Source organism: Oncorhynchus gorbuscha, linkage group LG03 (genome assembly GCF_021184085.1).
Source record: "Oncorhynchus gorbuscha isolate QuinsamMale2020 ecotype Even-year linkage group LG03, OgorEven_v1.0, whole genome shotgun sequence".
NCBI lineage: Eukaryota > Metazoa > Chordata > Actinopteri > Salmoniformes > Salmonidae > Oncorhynchus > Oncorhynchus gorbuscha.
Genome location: NC_060175.1, coordinates 75,276,593 through 75,293,459, shown reverse-complemented (window position 1 = coordinate 75,293,459; position 16,867 = coordinate 75,276,593). Strand labels below are relative to the sequence as shown.

The window sequence follows — 16,867 nt, the reverse complement described above, 5'->3', positions numbered from 1 at the left end:
TTTGTCTAACTGAGGGATGTCTCCTTTCATATCTGGAAAAGGGCGAAATAGTAGAAGTGGAAACTGATGCTGCTGCAGCATTGCTCATCTTCACAGTGGGAATCTGGTCGACATGGGCTTCTTGATAGTGTGAAATGTGTTGATCAAAGGCCACATTTTCCCTGTGCAAAGGAAAGCAAAGAAACATATTTGATATAGCCTATAGGCCTATTTATTTATTTATTTATTTTAACCTTTTTTATTTAACCTATGCCACTACACGCTCAGCCATGTACAAGGATTAGATTCAGTTATATTTATATCTGAATAAATCATGACTATCCAATCATCACATTAGGAATAGTAGGCTTACATTTGTCTGCAAATGAATTGATAGATGCATGCAATGCTTTATTATAAAGGAACATTTTTATGGTGGAATAAATAGCTTCCCCAAAACTTGAAACTCATGCGCAGCCTATGAGAGAGACACATAATAATAGCTAGACTACACGCTATTAGGTAGCTAACGTTGGCTAACTTAGTCTCGATCAGACTAACCAGTGATGAAATGGTCGGAACAGATCCTGTGCTGACAGTTGTCTGGGTTCAGGTATTGACTGACAAAAAGGTTTCTTGGCTTTTCAGACAGTTCTTGAGTCTTATCTTCTTGGTGTTTCATGATTACGGGTAATCTGTTTTTCCTGCCTTGTTAGAGAAGCCAAATACGGCACAGAAATTGACCATGGTGATGAATCAACAAGTTTTAGGCACTGTTATCATGCAGCTTGGGGTAACCACTCAGCTGTTGTTGTTGGAAGAATTGACGTGGTGATCTTCCAACATGGCTTCCAGGAGGCCATGTTTTTTGACCACCACAACCACAGTAATGTACTTAATTGTTACCCAGAAATTATTTGCTATTTAGATAAAAACAACTGCGTTGAACCTTTACTTTATTTGGCACTTAATAGCCACTTACAACGAGCTTGTCGTGGAATACAAGGAATGGTTGGGTGCATACCCTCATCCTCATTGATGGGTCCACAGTGGAGAGGGTCAAGTTCCTTGGTGTCCTCATCACTGAGGAATTGGCACCAGCACAGTCGTGAAGAAGGCATGGCAGCACCCCTTTTGCCTTCAGTAGGCTGAAACGATTTGGCATGCCCCCTCAGATCCTTAGGAACTTTTACAACTGCAGACTGGTTGTATAACTGTCTGTTATGGCAACTGCACCACTCTCGACTGGAAGAGAGTGGTGTGGATGGCCCAGCGCATCACTGGTGGTGAGCTCCCAGCCATCCAGGACATACATTCCATGCGGTGTCTGAAAAAGACACAAACAAAATGCCTAAGACTCCAGCCACCTCAGACAGACTGTTCTTCATGCTCCCTTCCGGCAGGTGGTACCAGCGCATCGAGGCTCAGACCAACAGACTCCAACTTATCTCCTGGCCATAAGACTTTTAAATGGATAACTACTGCTCTCCCTCTCCCACAGACTATCCACACGGACTCTATGCCCATCCACTGGTCTCTACCCACTCAAGACGCACGCACCTTAGGGCTGTTGTGGTGACCGTATTACCGCCACACGGTCAGTCATGAGTCATGACCGCATTAAAATTCTAAAAAAGCATGCCCAGGTTGCATGAAAGGAGATTACCGTGCGTACATACAGCCCTAGGCGATGCTGTTGGTTCATTGATTGTGTAGGGCGGCTTACAGGTAGTCTACAATTATAGTGAATTTGTATTTGATTTTGAATAGCCTATTAATAAGGATTTTTCTATATTTTCACAATTAATTGGGTGGCCCATTGCCTTTAGCTATACAGAATATCTCACCACCATGTGTTTCCATCTCCTCTCCTTTATTCCTTTCTTGAGCGTGCAGAAGGGCTGTCAACAGTTCAGTGAAATATGTTTTGTTGAGATAAACATGTTACTATCGATGTTCCCAAACAGATTCCACTTGGTTTCCCAAATTAAGCGCTGGGTAGCTGCAGGAACAGGGTTGGAGAGTCCATGGCATAGAGAGTTTGGGCAGAATATCACCTGTCGGGCAGCGAGAGCATGCTCCTCAAACAGTGGTTGACGCGTGGAGTGAAATAAGTGTTGTTATATTTATTTCTCAGCTGCTCATATGAAGCACAGGTCTGCTATAAAACTGAAGTAGCCTACCCAGCATCATTGAAAAATGAACGGGTGGGAAAGCTCATGGCCTTCATTCGCCATTTGAGGAGATTCAGCTGACATGTATTCTTCCCCTGTTCCTGTCCATTTGATAATGGGCCATTCTAAATCGAAACTGATTTTACACGTTAGTAAAGTCCAGATTCATTCGAGGATAGTCTGATGGGTGAAAATATGATCACTTGGTGAGAGAACAGTGTGTGCAGCCTGGGGCAAGGAACATAGTGCAAACTTTTTCTGCAACTTTCTCAAATCATCAATATCCTATAGTTGCATCATGTTGCCCATTTATGTTTGGATTTCTAAAACATTCTAAGGTTTGTATCAGTAACAACTACAGTTGCCAAATATCTCTAAATCTAGCATGTAGGACCTGTTTCAAATGATCACTTTTCGCTCAACATAGCCACCTCATATGCACACTCGCTCCAGAATGGGAAAAATAACCTTTCTATTTTATTCAGTTTCAAGTCATATTTATTCAAGTAAAATCATATAGTATCAAATAATGGCGCGGGACTTATAAGCATATCTTGTCAGCGAAATGAACAAGCCTAGAGCCAATGGCATGGGCCATAGCCAGATCCTATACAGTAGGGAAAATACCATTTTTGGGATACATTTTTTCATACTATAATGTTTCTTTAGACCTGACTAAAATAAACAATGGATTTATTGTGATGGTCTATATGAAATTGATTTATTATGCTTTTTTAAATGTAGATGTTCCAAAGGTGCGCATCAGCGGCTTGTAATGTAGCTTGTATTTGGCTTGTATGTAGCTTGTATGTAGCTTGTATGCTTGAAGGCCTGGAGATGCTAAATGTGTGTTTATGTTAATTAACGGTCAATTACCTTGAAACCGGCATTCTTTTGCATGACAGTAACCGGCTGACAAAATGTCATGACTGCCACAACTCTAACACACCTTTACTGTCACTCTTACTCACATGCACACACACATACTCACATGCGCACACTCACATACTGTACACCCTCAGTCACACACACACACACACACACACACACACACACACACACACACACACACACACACACACACACACACACACACACACACACACACACACACACACACACACACACACACACACACACACACACACACACACACACACACACACACACACACACCACTTATGCTGCTGCCGTACTGTTTACTGTTATTATTATTGTTATTGACCCTGCTACCAGTCACTTTCTCCTAATCCCTGCCTACATGTACATAGCTATCTCAAACACTCCAGTGTTCCTGCACATTGTAAATGTGGTACTGTTCCTGGCCCTGTATATAGTCTACATTGTAAATGTGGTACTGGTCCTGGTCCTGTATATAGTCTACATTGTAAATGTGGTACTGGTCCTGGTTCTGTATATAGTCTACATTGTAAATGTGGTACTGGTCCTGGTCCTGTATATAGTCTACATTGTAAATGTGGTACTGGTCCTGGCCCTGTATATAGTCTACATTGTAAATGTGGTACTGGCCCTGGTCCTGTATATAGTCTACATTGTAAATGTGGTACAGGTCCTGGTCCTGTATATAGTCTACATTGTAAATGTGGTACAGGTCCTGGTCCTGTATATAGTCTACATTGTCAATGTGGTACAGGTCCTGGTCCTGTATATAGTCTACATTGTAAATGTGGTACTGGCCCTGGTCCTGTATATAGTCTACATTGTAAATGTGGTACAGGTCCTGGTCCTGTATATAGTCGACATTGTAAATGTGGTACTAGCCCTGGTCCTGTATATAGTCTACATTGTAAATGTGGTACTGGTCCTGGCCCTGTATATAGTCTACATTGTAAATGTGGTACAGGTCCTGGTCCTGTATATAGTCCACATTGTAAATGTGGTACTGGTCCTGGTTCTGTATATAGTCTACATTGTAAATGTGGTACTGGTCCTGTATATAGTCGACGTTGTAAATGTGGTTCTGGTCCTGTATATAGTCTACATTGTAAATGTGGTACTGGTCCTGTATATAGTCGACGTTGTAAATGTGGTACTTGTCCTGGTCCTGTATATAGTCTACATTGTAAATGTGGTACTGGTCCTGGCCCTGTATATAGTCTACATTGTAAATGTGGTACTGGTCCTGGTTCTGTATATAGTCTACATTGTAAATGTGATACTGGTCCTGTATATAGTCGACGTTGTAAATGTGGTTCTGGTCCTGGCCCTGTATATAGTCTACATTGTAAATGTGGTACAAGTCCTGGTCCTGTATATAGTCGACATTGTAAATATGGTACTGGTCCTGGCCCTGTATATAGTCTACATTGTAAATATGGTACAGGTCCTGGCCCTGTGTATAGTCTACATTGTAAATGTGGTACTGGTCCTGGCACTGTATATAGTCTACATTGTAAATGTGATACTGGTCCTGTATATAGTATACATTGTAAATGTGGTAATGGTCCTGGCCCTGTATATAGTCTACATTGTAAATGTGGTACTGGTCCTGGTACTGGTCCTGGACCTGTATATAGTCTACATTGTAAATGTGGTACTGGCCCTGGTCCTGTATATAGTCTACATTGTAAATGTGGTAATGGTCCTGGCCCTGTATATAGTCTACATTGTAAATATGGTACTGGTCCTGGCCCTGTGTATAGTCTACATTGTAAATGTGGTACTGGTCCTGGTTCTGTATATAGTCTACATTGTAAATGTGGTACTGGTCCTGATCCTGTATATAGTCTACATTGTAAATGTGGTACAGGTCCTGGTCCTGTATATAGTCGACATTGTAAATGTGGTACTAGCCCTGGTCCTGTATATAGTCTACATTGTAAATGTGGTACTGGTCCTGGCCCTGTATATAGTCTACATTGTAAATGTGGTACAGGTCCTGGTCCTGTATATAGTCCACATTGTAAATGTGGTACTGGTCCTGGTTCTGTATATAGTCTACATTGTAAATGTGGTACTGGTCCTGTATATAGTCGACGTTGTAAATGTGGTTCTGGTCCTGTATATAGTCTACATTGTAAATGTGGTACTGGTCCTGTATATAGTCGACGTTGTAAATGTGGTACTTGTCCTGGTCCTGTATATAGTCTACATTGTAAATGTGGTACTGGTCCTGGCCCTGTATATAGTCTACATTGTAAATGTGGTACTGGTCCTGGTTCTGTATATAGTCTACATTGTAAATGTGATACTGGTCCTGTATATAGTCGACGTTGTAAATGTGGTTCTGGTCCTGGCCCTGTATATAGTCTACATTGTAAATGTGGTACAAGTCCTGGTCCTGTATATAGTCGACATTGTAAATATGGTACTGGTCCTGGCCCTGTATATAGTCTACATTGTAAATATGGTACAGGTCCTGGCCCTGTGTATAGTCTACATTGTAAATGTGGTACTGGTCCTGGCACTGTATATAGTCTACATTGTAAATGTGATACTGGTCCTGTATATAGTATACATTGTAAATGTGGTAATGGTCCTGGCCCTGTATATAGTCTACATTGTAAATGTGGTACTGGTCCTGGTACTGGTCCTGGACCTGTATATAGTCTACATTGTAAATGTGGTACTGGCCCTGGTCCTGTATATAGTCTACATTGTAAATGTGGTAATGGTCCTGGCCCTGTATATAGTCTACATTGTAAATATGGTACTGGTCCTGGCCCTGTGTATAGTCTACATTGTAAATGTGGTACTGGTCCTGGTTCTGTATATAGTCTACATTGTAAATGTGGTACTGGTCCTGATCCTGTATATAGTCTACATTGTAAATATGGTACTGGTCCTGGTCCTGGTCCTGTATATAGTCTACATTGTAAATGTGGTACTGGTCCTGGTCCTGTATATAGTCTACATTGTAAATGTGGTACTGGTCCTGGCACTGTATATAGTCTACATTGTAAATATGGTCCTGGTCCTGGCCCTGTATATAGTCTACATTGTAAATGTGATACTGGTCCTGTATATAGTCGACGTTGTAAATGTGGTTCTGGTCCTGGCCCTGTATATAGTCTACATTGTAAATGTGGTACTGGTCCTGTATATAGTCTACATTGTAAATGTGGTACTGGTCCTGGTCCTGTATATAGTCTACATTGTAAATATGGTACTGGTCCTGGTCCTGTATATAGTCTACATTGTAAATGTGGTACTGGTCCTGGCACTGTATATAGTCTACATTGTAAATATGGTCCTGGTCCTGGCCCTATATATAGTCTATATTGTAAATGTGGTACTGGTCCTGGTTCTGTATATAGTCTACATTGTAAATGTGATACTGGTCCTGTATATAGTCGACGTTGTAAATGTGGTTCTGGTCCTGGCCCTGTATATAGTCTACATTGTAAATGTGGTACTGGTCCTGTATATAGTCTACATTGTAAATGTGGTACTGGTCCTGGTTCTGTATATAGTCTACATTGTAAATGTGGTACTGGTCCTGGCCCTGTATATAGTCTACATTGTAAATATGGTACTGGTCCTGTATATAGTCTACATTGTAAATATGGTACTGGTCCTGGTCCTGTATATAGTCTACATTGTAAATATGGTCCTGGTCCTGGTTCAGTTTATAGTCTACATTGTAAATGTGGTACTGGTCCTGGCCCTGTATATAGTCTACATTGTAAATATGGTACTGGTCCTGTATATAGTCTACATTGTCAATGTGGTACTGGTCCTGTATATAGTCTACATTGTAAATGTGGTACTGGTCCTGGTTCTGTATATAGTCTACATTGTAAATGTGGTACTGGTCCTGGCCCTGTGTATAGTCTACATTGTAAATGTGGTACTGGTCCTGGTTCTGTATATAGTCTACATTGTAAATGTGGTACTGGTCCTGGTCCTGTATATAGTCTACATTGTAAATGTGGTACTGGTCCTGGTCCTGTATATAGTCTACATTGTAAATGTGGTACTGGTCCTGGTCCTGTATATAGTCTACATTGTAAATGTGGTACTGGTCCCTGGCCCTGTATATAGTCTACATTGTAAATGTGGTACTGGTCCTAGTCCTGTATATAGTCTACATTGTAAATGTGGTACTGGTCCTGGTCCTGTATATAGTCTACATTGTAAATATGGTCCTGGTCCTGGCCCTGTATATAGTCTATATTGTAAATATGGTACTGGTCCTGTATATAGTCTACATTGTAAATATGGTACTGGTCCTGGTCCTGTATATAGTCTACATTGTAAATATGGTACTGGTCCTGGTCCTGTATATAGTCTACATTGTAAATATGGTACTGGTCCTGGTCCTGTATATAGTCTACATTGTAAATGTGGTACTGGTCCTGGTCCTGTATATAGTCTACATTGTAAATGTGGTACTGGTCCTGGTCCTGTATATAGTCTACATTGTAAATGTGGTACTGGTCCTGGTCCTGTATATAGTCTACATTGTAAATGTGGTACTGGTCCTGGTCCTGTATATAGTCTACATTGTAAATGTGGTACAAGTCCTGGTCCTGTATATAGTCGACATTGTAAATGTGGTACTGGTCCTGGCCCTGTATATAGTCTACATTGTAAATATGGTACAGGTCCTGGCCCTGTGTATAGTCTACATTGTAAATGTGGTACTGGTCCTGGCACTGTATATAGTCTACATTGTAAATGTGATACTGGTCCTGTATATAGTATACATTGTAAATGTGGTAATGGTCCTGGCCCTGTATATAGTCTACATTGTAAATGTGGTACTGGTCCTGGTACTGGTCCTGGACCTGTATATAGTCTACATTGTAAATGTGGTACTGGCCCTGGTCCTGTATATAGTCTACATTGTAAATGTGGTAATGGTCCTGGCCCTGTATATAGTCTACATTGTAAATGTGGTACTGGTCCTGGCCCTGTGTATAGTCTACATTGTAAATGTGGTACTGGTCCTGGTTCTGTATATAGTCTACATTGTAAATGTGGTACTGGTCCTGGTCCTGTATATAGTCTACATTGTAAATATGGTACTGGTCCTGGTCCTGTATATAGTCTACATTGTAAATGTGGTACTGGTCCTGGCACTGTATATAGTCTACATTGTAAATATGGTCCTGGTCCTGGCCCTGTATATAGTCTATATTGTAAATGTGGTACTGGTCCTGGTTCTGTATATAGTCTACATTGTAAATGTGATACTGGTCCTGTATATAGTCGACGTTGTAAATGTGGTTCTGGTCCTGGCCCTGTATATAGTCTACATTGTAAATGTGGTACTGGTCCTGTATATAGTCTACATTGTAAATGTGGTACTGGTCCTGGTTCTGTATATAGTCTACATTGTAAATGTGGTACTGGTCCTGGCCCTGTATATAGTCTACATTGTAAATATGGTACTGGTCCTGTATATAGTCTACATTGTAAATATGGTACTGGTCCTGGTCCTGTATATAGTCTACATTGTAAATATGGTCCTGGTCCTGGTTCAGTTTATAGTCTACATTGTAAATGTGGTACTGGTCCTGGCCCTGTATATAGTCTACATTGTAAAATGGTACTGGTCCTGTATATAGTCTACATTGTCAATGTAGTACTGGTCCTGTATATAGTCTACATTGTAAATGTGGTACTGGTCCTGGTTCTGTATATAGTCTACATTGTAAATGTGGTACTGGTCCTGGCCCTGTGTATAGTCTACATTGTAAATGTGGTACTGGTCCTGGTTCTGTATATAGTCTACATTGTAAATGTGGTACTGGTCCTGGTCCTGTATATAGTCTACATTGTAAATGTGGTACTGGTCCTGGTCCTGTATATAGTCTACATTGTAAATGTGGTACTGGTCCTGGTCCTGTATATAGTCTACATTGTAAATGTGGTACTGGTCCCTGGCCCTGTATATAGTCTACATTGTAAATGTGGTACTGGTCCTAGTCCTGTATATAGTCTACATTGTAAATGTGGTACTGGTCCTGGTTCTGTATATAGTCTACATTGTAAATATGGTCCTGGTCCTGGCCCTGTATATAGTCTATATTGTAAATGTGATACTGGTCCTGTATATAGTCTACATTGTAAATATGGTACAGGTCCTGGCCCTGTATATAGTCTACATTGTAAATATGGTACAGGTCCTGGTCCTGTATATAGTCTACATTATAAATGTGGTACTGGTCCTGGCCCTGTATATAGTCTACATTGTAAATGTGGTTCTGGTCCTGGCCCTGTATATAGTCTACATTGTAAATGTGGTACTGGTCCTGGCCCTGTGTATAGTCTACATTGTAAATGTGGTACTGGTCCTGGTTCTGTATATAGTCTACATTGTAAATGTGGTACTGGTCCTGGTCCTGTATATAGTCTACATTGTAAATGTGGTACTGGTCCTGGTCCTGTGTATGGTCTACATTGTAAATGTGGTACTGGTCCTGGGCCTGTATATAGTCTACATTGTAAATGTGATACTGGTCCTGTATATAGTCGACATTGTAAATGTGGTACTTGTCCTGGTCCTGTATATAGTCTACATTGTAAATGTGGTACAGGTCCTGGTCCTGTATATAGTCGACATTGTAAATGTGGTACTTGTCCTGGTCCTGTATATAGTCTACATTGTAAATGTGGTACTGGTCCTGGCCCTGTATATAGTCTACATTGTAAATGTGGTACTGGTCCTGGTTCTGTATATAGTCTACATTGTAAATGTGATACTGGTCCTGTATATAGTCGACGTTGTAAATGTGGTTCTGGTCCTGGCCCTGTATATAGTCTACATTGTAAATGTGGTACAAGTCCTGGTCCTGTATATAGTCGACATTGTAAATGTGGTACTGGTCCTGGCCCTGTATATAGTCTACATTGTAAATATGGTACAGGTCCTGGCCCTGTGTATAGTCTACATTGTAAATGTGGTACTGGTCCTGGCACTGTATATAGTCTACATTGTAAATGTGATACTGGTCCTGTATATAGTATACATTGTAAATGTGGTAATGGTCCTGGCCCTGTATATAGTCTACATTGTAAATGTGGTACTGGTCCTGGTACTGGTCCTGGACCTGTATATAGTCTACATTGTAAATGTGGTACTGGCCCTGGTCCTGTATATAGTCTACATTGTAAATGTGGTAATGGTCCTATAGCCCTGGTACTGGTCCTGGTTCTGTATATAGTCTACATTGTAAATGTGGTACTGGTCCTGGTTCTGTATATAGTCTACATTGTAAATGTGGTACTGGTCCTGGTCCTGTATATAGTCTACATTGTAAATGTGGTACTGGTCCTGGTCCTGTATATAGTCTACATTGTAAATATGGTACTGGTCCTGGCCTGTATATAGTCTACATTGTAAATATGGTACTGGTCCTGGCCCTGTATATAGTCTACATTGTAAATGTGGTACTGGTCCTGGCCCTGTATATAGTCTACATTGTAAATGTGGTACTGGTCCTGGCCCTGTATATAGTCTACATTGTAAATGTGGTATATAGTCTACATTGTAAATGTGGTACTGGTCCTGGTCCTGTATATAGTCTACATTGTAAATGTGGTACTGGTCCTGGTCTGTATATAGTCTACATTGTAAATGTGGTACTGGTCCTGGTCCTGTATATAGTCTACATTGTAAATGTGGTACTGGTCCCTGGCCCTGTATATAGTCTACATTGTAAATGTGGTACTGGTCCTAGTCCTGTATATAGTCTACATTGTAAATGTGGTACTGGTCCTGGTCCTGTATATAGTCTACATTGTAAATATGGTCCTGGTCCTGGCCCTGTATATAGTCTATATTGTAAATATGGTACTGGTCCTGTATATAGTCTACATTGTAAATGTGGTACTGGTCCTGGTCCTGTATATAGTCTACATTGTAAATATGGTACTGGTCCTGGTCCTGGTCTACTGGTACTGGTCCTGGTCCTGTATATAGTCTACATTGTAAATGTGGTACTGGTCCTGGTCCTGTATATAGTCTACATTGTAAATGTGGTACTGGTCCTGGTACTGGTCCTGGACCTGTATATAGCTACATTGCTTTTGTTTTATTTTTGTTATACTTATTTTGATATTGAATACTGCACTTTTGGGAAGGGCTTGAAAGTTAAGCATTTCACTGTACTTGTGCATGTGACAAATTAAACTTGAAACTACTATAGTAATTTTGTAGATGGGAAAATGTGTTTTTGTTATGAAGTTGAACATGTGCTCTTTATGACAGAATGTTAAAATTAGGTGAAATCAAGTCAGATTTCGTTTTTTTTTTTCAAACTTCCAATTCTGAAAAGACACCAAATTGGTGGAACAAACCTTATATGATTATGTCTTGGTCAATATATGTCTTGGTCAATATGTAAACATATGGCTTCTAAGTCTTGATGTAGGTCTTAATGTATACATCGGTACATCTTCTTTGTTTCCCGTGAGAAGTGTGAAGATGCCCATACCTTCCCGTTCCCAAGAAGAGTGCAGAGTTACCTACGTAGCAGACACACAATGCTTGACTACTAGGTAATGTGTCCAAACAGATACTATGGTATGTTCTAACCACCGAAGTCATAACCACATGTTAGCACTGATGTCTTTACCCCATTACTGCAGTCATAAACCAGGTAATGACCCATCCTCTATTTAATTAGCAAGCATGTTTAGAAGGAGAAGCAGGTAAAACATAGATAGTTCCCATTAACTGTGATGAGTCAGTCTGGTGTTTTTTATTTGGAGAAAATGTTGTGCTGACGTGTGTTTCTGTGTGTATCTTTCCAGACACGTGCCCTACCCTAATCTGTATCCAGACCAGTCCACTAAGTGAGGAGTGGACCATGAAAGAGCGCTTCCGACCTCTGACCTTCCACAGCATCATCTTGCGGTCCAAGTTGGTCAACCTGCTCATCCGTGGCATCTGCTACACAGAGAACCAGTCGGTTAGTGTTCCAATCCACTCCTCATGAGGGTCGTATTAGTTAGTGATGGGGAGGAAACATTTACACAAAAGATTATTGCGAGATTGTCTTAACCTTATCTTGATTTTAATCTTCTTTTTATATGGTGAGCCAACATGTTTTCAGCACTTTCATTTCCATGACTGATCAAAACTTGTTTACTCGTGGCTCTTTTGTTCCTCTGCAGCAGACATGTAGTGAGCAGTATGTTTGAACATCGAATCACAATAATATCAGAGTATCGATTCGCAATATATAAAATAGTGTGACATAAAGAATCGCAATACATATAGTTTCTCACTTAAGTATTGTGATAATATCATATTGTGAGGTCCCTGGCAGTTCCCAGCCCTAGTGTTCATTAGGCACCAAATGGGAGAAACTGTGGAGGAACTACCTTCACTCTCATTCTTGTTCTCCGTTTCAAAATGTTTTGCTACGTTTTGCTACTTTGTGCTATGCACTAATGAATATGACCCAGGAGTTAGTCAGTGTGTCTAGGGGAGAGAGGAAGTGAATGAGTGTCTGTGTTTGTGCACTGTTCTCTTTCACTGTATATCTGTGCGTCCACATAGAGTGCCACGCAGCCCAGACTGTCATACGCTGAGATGACTGAGGACTACCCCTGTTTCCCAGACATCCACAACTTGGACCTGGCCCTCCACAACCCCCGCATGATAGTGGTACGACCCAGTCCATCACACAGAAGCTGTATTGTTAGACTTCAATGCAGCTTCTTATATTATCGATCATAATCTGTTGCTGTAAAAACATATGTGTTTTCTGCCATATCGTGGATTGAGAGCTACCTATCTAATAGAACACATAGGATTTTCTTTAATGGAAGCCTCTCTAACGTAAACCAGATAGAGTGTGGTGTTCTTCAAGGCAGCTGTCTTAGCTCTCTACCGTTCTCCTTTTTTGCTAATGACCTACTACTAGCATTGAATATAGCCTGTGTGTCTATGTACGCCGATGACTCAACATTATACACGTAAGCTACCACGGGAAGTAAATCACTTAAATCCCTAACAAAGAGCTGCAGTCATTTTTAGAATGAGTGGCTAGTAATAAGCTAGTCCTAAATATATTGAAAACTAAAAGCATTGTATTTGGGACAAATCATTTGTTAAACACTGAACCTCATCTAAATCTAGTTGGGAATAATGTGATCAAACAGTCGTCCAGAAGAGCTGGTGCTCTCATGCATGTTTCAGTGTTGCTTGCCTCGAAGCGAGCATATAAGTAATTTAGCTCATCTGGTAGGTTTGGGTCACTGGGCAGCTCGTGGCTGTGCTTCCCTTTGTTGTCTGTAATAGTTTGCAAGCCTTGCCATATCCGACGAGCGTCGGAGCCGGTGTAGTATGGTTCAATCTTAGTCCTGTATTGACGCTTTACCTGTTTGATGGTTTGTCGGAGGGCATAGCGGGATTTCTTATAAGTTTCCGGGTTAGAGTCCCACTCATTGAAAGTGGCAGCTCTACCCTTTAGCTCAGTACGGATGTTGCCTGTAATCGATGGCTTTGGTTGGGGCACGTATGTACAGTCACTGTGGGGACGACGTCACCGATGCACATATTGATGAAGCCAGTGACTGATGTGGTGTACTCCTCGGTGCCATTGGAAGAATCCCGGAACATATTCCAGTCTGTGCTAGCAAAACAGTCCTGTAGTTTAGCATCTGCTTCATCTGACCACTTTCTTATTGACCAAGTCACTGGTGCCTCCTGCTTTAGTTTTTGCTTGTAAGAGGAATCAGGAGGATAGAATTATGGTCAAATTTGCCAAATGGAGGGCGAGGGAGAGCTTTGTACACGTCTGTGTGTGTGGAGTAGAGATGGTCTAGAGTTTTTTTTCCCCTCTGGTTGCACATTTAACATGCTGATAGAAATGAGGTAAAAGTGATTTGCGTTCCCCTGCATTAAAGTCCCCGGCCACTAGGAGTGCCGCCTCTGGATGAGTGTTTTCCTGTTTTCTTATGGCCGTAAACAGCTCATTGAGTGTGGTCTAAGTGCCAGCATCGGTCTGCGGTGGTATATAGACAGCTACAAAAAATATAGATGTAAACTCTCTGGGTGAATTGTGTGGGCTACAGCTTAGCATGACATACTCTAACTCAGTTGATCAAAACCTTGAGACTTCCTTAGATTTCGTGCACCAGCTGTTGTTTACAAATATACATAGGCCGACGCCCCTTGTCTTACCAGAGGCTGCTGTTCTATCCTGCCGAATAAGCTTAAGCTTAAAAGTTTACATACTCTCAATTAGTATTTGGTAGCATTGCCTTTAAATTGTTTAAGCCATTTTGCCACAACTTTGTAAGTATGCTTGGGGTCATTGTCCATTTGGAAGACCCATTTGCAACCAAGCTTTAACTTCCTGACTGATGTCTTGAGATGTTGCTTCAATATAACCACATAATTTTTCTACCTCATGATGCCATCTATTTCGTGAAGTGAACCAGTCCCTCCTGCAGCAAAGAACCCCCACCACATGATTCTGCCACCCCCGTGCTTCACGGTTGGGATGGTGTTCTTCGGCTTGCAAGCCTCCCCTTTTCCTCCAAACATAATGATGGTCATTATGACCAAACAGTTCTATTTTGTTTCATCAGACCAGAGGACATTTCTCCAAAAAGTACGATATTTGTGCCTATGTGCAGTTGCAAACCGTAGTCTGGCTTTTTTATGGCTGTTTTGGAGCAGTGGCTTCTTCCCTGCTGAGCGGCTTTCAGGTTATGTCAATATAGGACTCATTTTACTGTGGATATATATACTTTTGTACCTGTTTCCATTAGGTACAATGTTTTGTTTGATATGTTTTATCTCTGTTTGGACCTCATTAAGGGTATTTGTTGCCTTGGCAACAGTTTATGGGGAACCACATTATAGTGGTATGACCCAGTTAATCGAGTCAATACAATGGACAATGCGTAAAAGGGACAATTATTTTTCATCTTTCCCTTTCAGGACGTCACCCCGTACATGAACCCGTGCCCCTACACAGTGTCCCCAAACACGCATGTGTCCCAAGTTTTTAACCTGTTCAGGACCTTTGGCCTCCAACACCTGCCTGTGGTCAATGCCGTGGGAGAGGTGAGTGTTATTGCTAAGGGTTCCTCAACTTCCTGTTTCTACTTCCTGTTTACTCTCTGTGGACAGGGTTGTATTCATCAGTGAACACCGTAGCCAAACGGCTTGCAATTGAAAAGCGAAAGGAGTGTTTCTTGTTGGACAGGTTCAAATAGTCCCCCCTATGTTTCCTTCTGTTTGGTGCCTAGTGAATACAACCCAGATTTATAATAACAACCATTTACATCGCAACATGTCTCTGTTGGTCCATCATAAAGACAGACACACCATAGACTCATTTCAAGTACTTGACACAGTATGTATTAAATGTCCATATTGTTCAAATTTAAACCGGCATGAATTATCAACATTCTCTCTGACATAAACGCAGCTTCAAGCGAGTAACTCGACTTATTTTATCCGTCAAAACGAGCTCTAGAATTTTATTTTACTGGTACATAGAAAGCACTAAGCAGAGAAATTGTTTTCTCCATGAACTACTGTAGCTAATTAATTATTTTTGAGAGTCTATCTAGAGTAGAGGAAGCAATTTGCTCCATGATGTCCCTGTCTGTACCTTCTCTTTCAGATTGTGGGAATAATCATACGACACAATTTAACCCACGAGTTCCTTTTGGTGAAACTCAGACAGCACTACATCACCATTTGAGCTCCAGAGTCCAGTCTTTAAAGCCGACAAGAGCCGCCTGCGTCTTGCTGTCCTTGGGACACAATCCCCCCTGTAACTGGATCTGTACCATGCTTTTCCATGTCTTATCCATTACACACACCCAACCGCACGGCATCCATTCTCTGTATGAGACAATAGGCACACACCCCTTGTAATGAAAGCTGGTGACTTTTGTCTGCTGAAGAGCCTTCTATCACCCAAAGACGTCCTCCGTGTCCCAACACATTTTCATGCTTTACCAACCAACCAACCAAGATTCATCATCATTATCACTGTAGCACTTTTGTTTAGATTTCTGACTGTATTTTTTAAAAATGTTATGTTTACTGTATATTTAAATGTTCTATTCTATATATTTGCACTAAAACCATTTCACTGTTCCGCCAGGGCTTCGATCAAAGTAGGCTCATCAAGAGATCGAGATTAGGGACCGTTTCTAATCAAGGGATATGTTTGTGTTAACACAAAAATATGTAAAGCTGAACAACAGACAGTTGTTCTCACAAATATTCAGCCAATAGGGTTATGAAAGTGGAATGGAATCGACAAAAGTTTATTCATTTTATTTTTGTTATTTTGACTAAATATGCTGGGCCAAGGAAGGCTCAGCATATTTTCTAGACAGAAAATGGTGGATGTCTGTTTGTCAGTATTAATCCTTAAGAGTCTATTGGCGTACCCGTGTGTCAATCTATGTAACATAACAAAAATACCCCCATCAAAATCTGTCAGGTTAAGCTAGAGATATCAGTGTTTTTGCATGGGCTGCGTAACAATCCACCACATCCGCCTATGTCAGGCATACCGCATCTGCAGTTGAAGGTGGCCGAGCTACAGCTGTGTTTGTCAGACCATGAAACATCTTGAAAATTGTTATTGTCACAAAAACGTCTATAGCGTCCGAATGGTTTGGCCTACAAACTCTCACAAACACTATTGTGTTCTCCGTTTTGCTCTACGACCCAACCACTAGTGTCACGGGAATCATCTGAAGGTAACTGATACAAATGAATGGAAGTAGTTTTGTGCCAACAAAAAATGGTGGTAGTTTAA

At 41.0% G+C, this 16,867-nt stretch overlaps 1 pseudogene; it reads left to right on the top strand.

The window, feature by feature from the left end:
* Positions 1-15,980, top strand: part of LOC124017603 — a 39,386-nt pseudogene extending 23,406 nt beyond the window's left edge.
* The last annotated feature ends 887 nt before the right edge of the window (positions 15,981-16,867 follow it).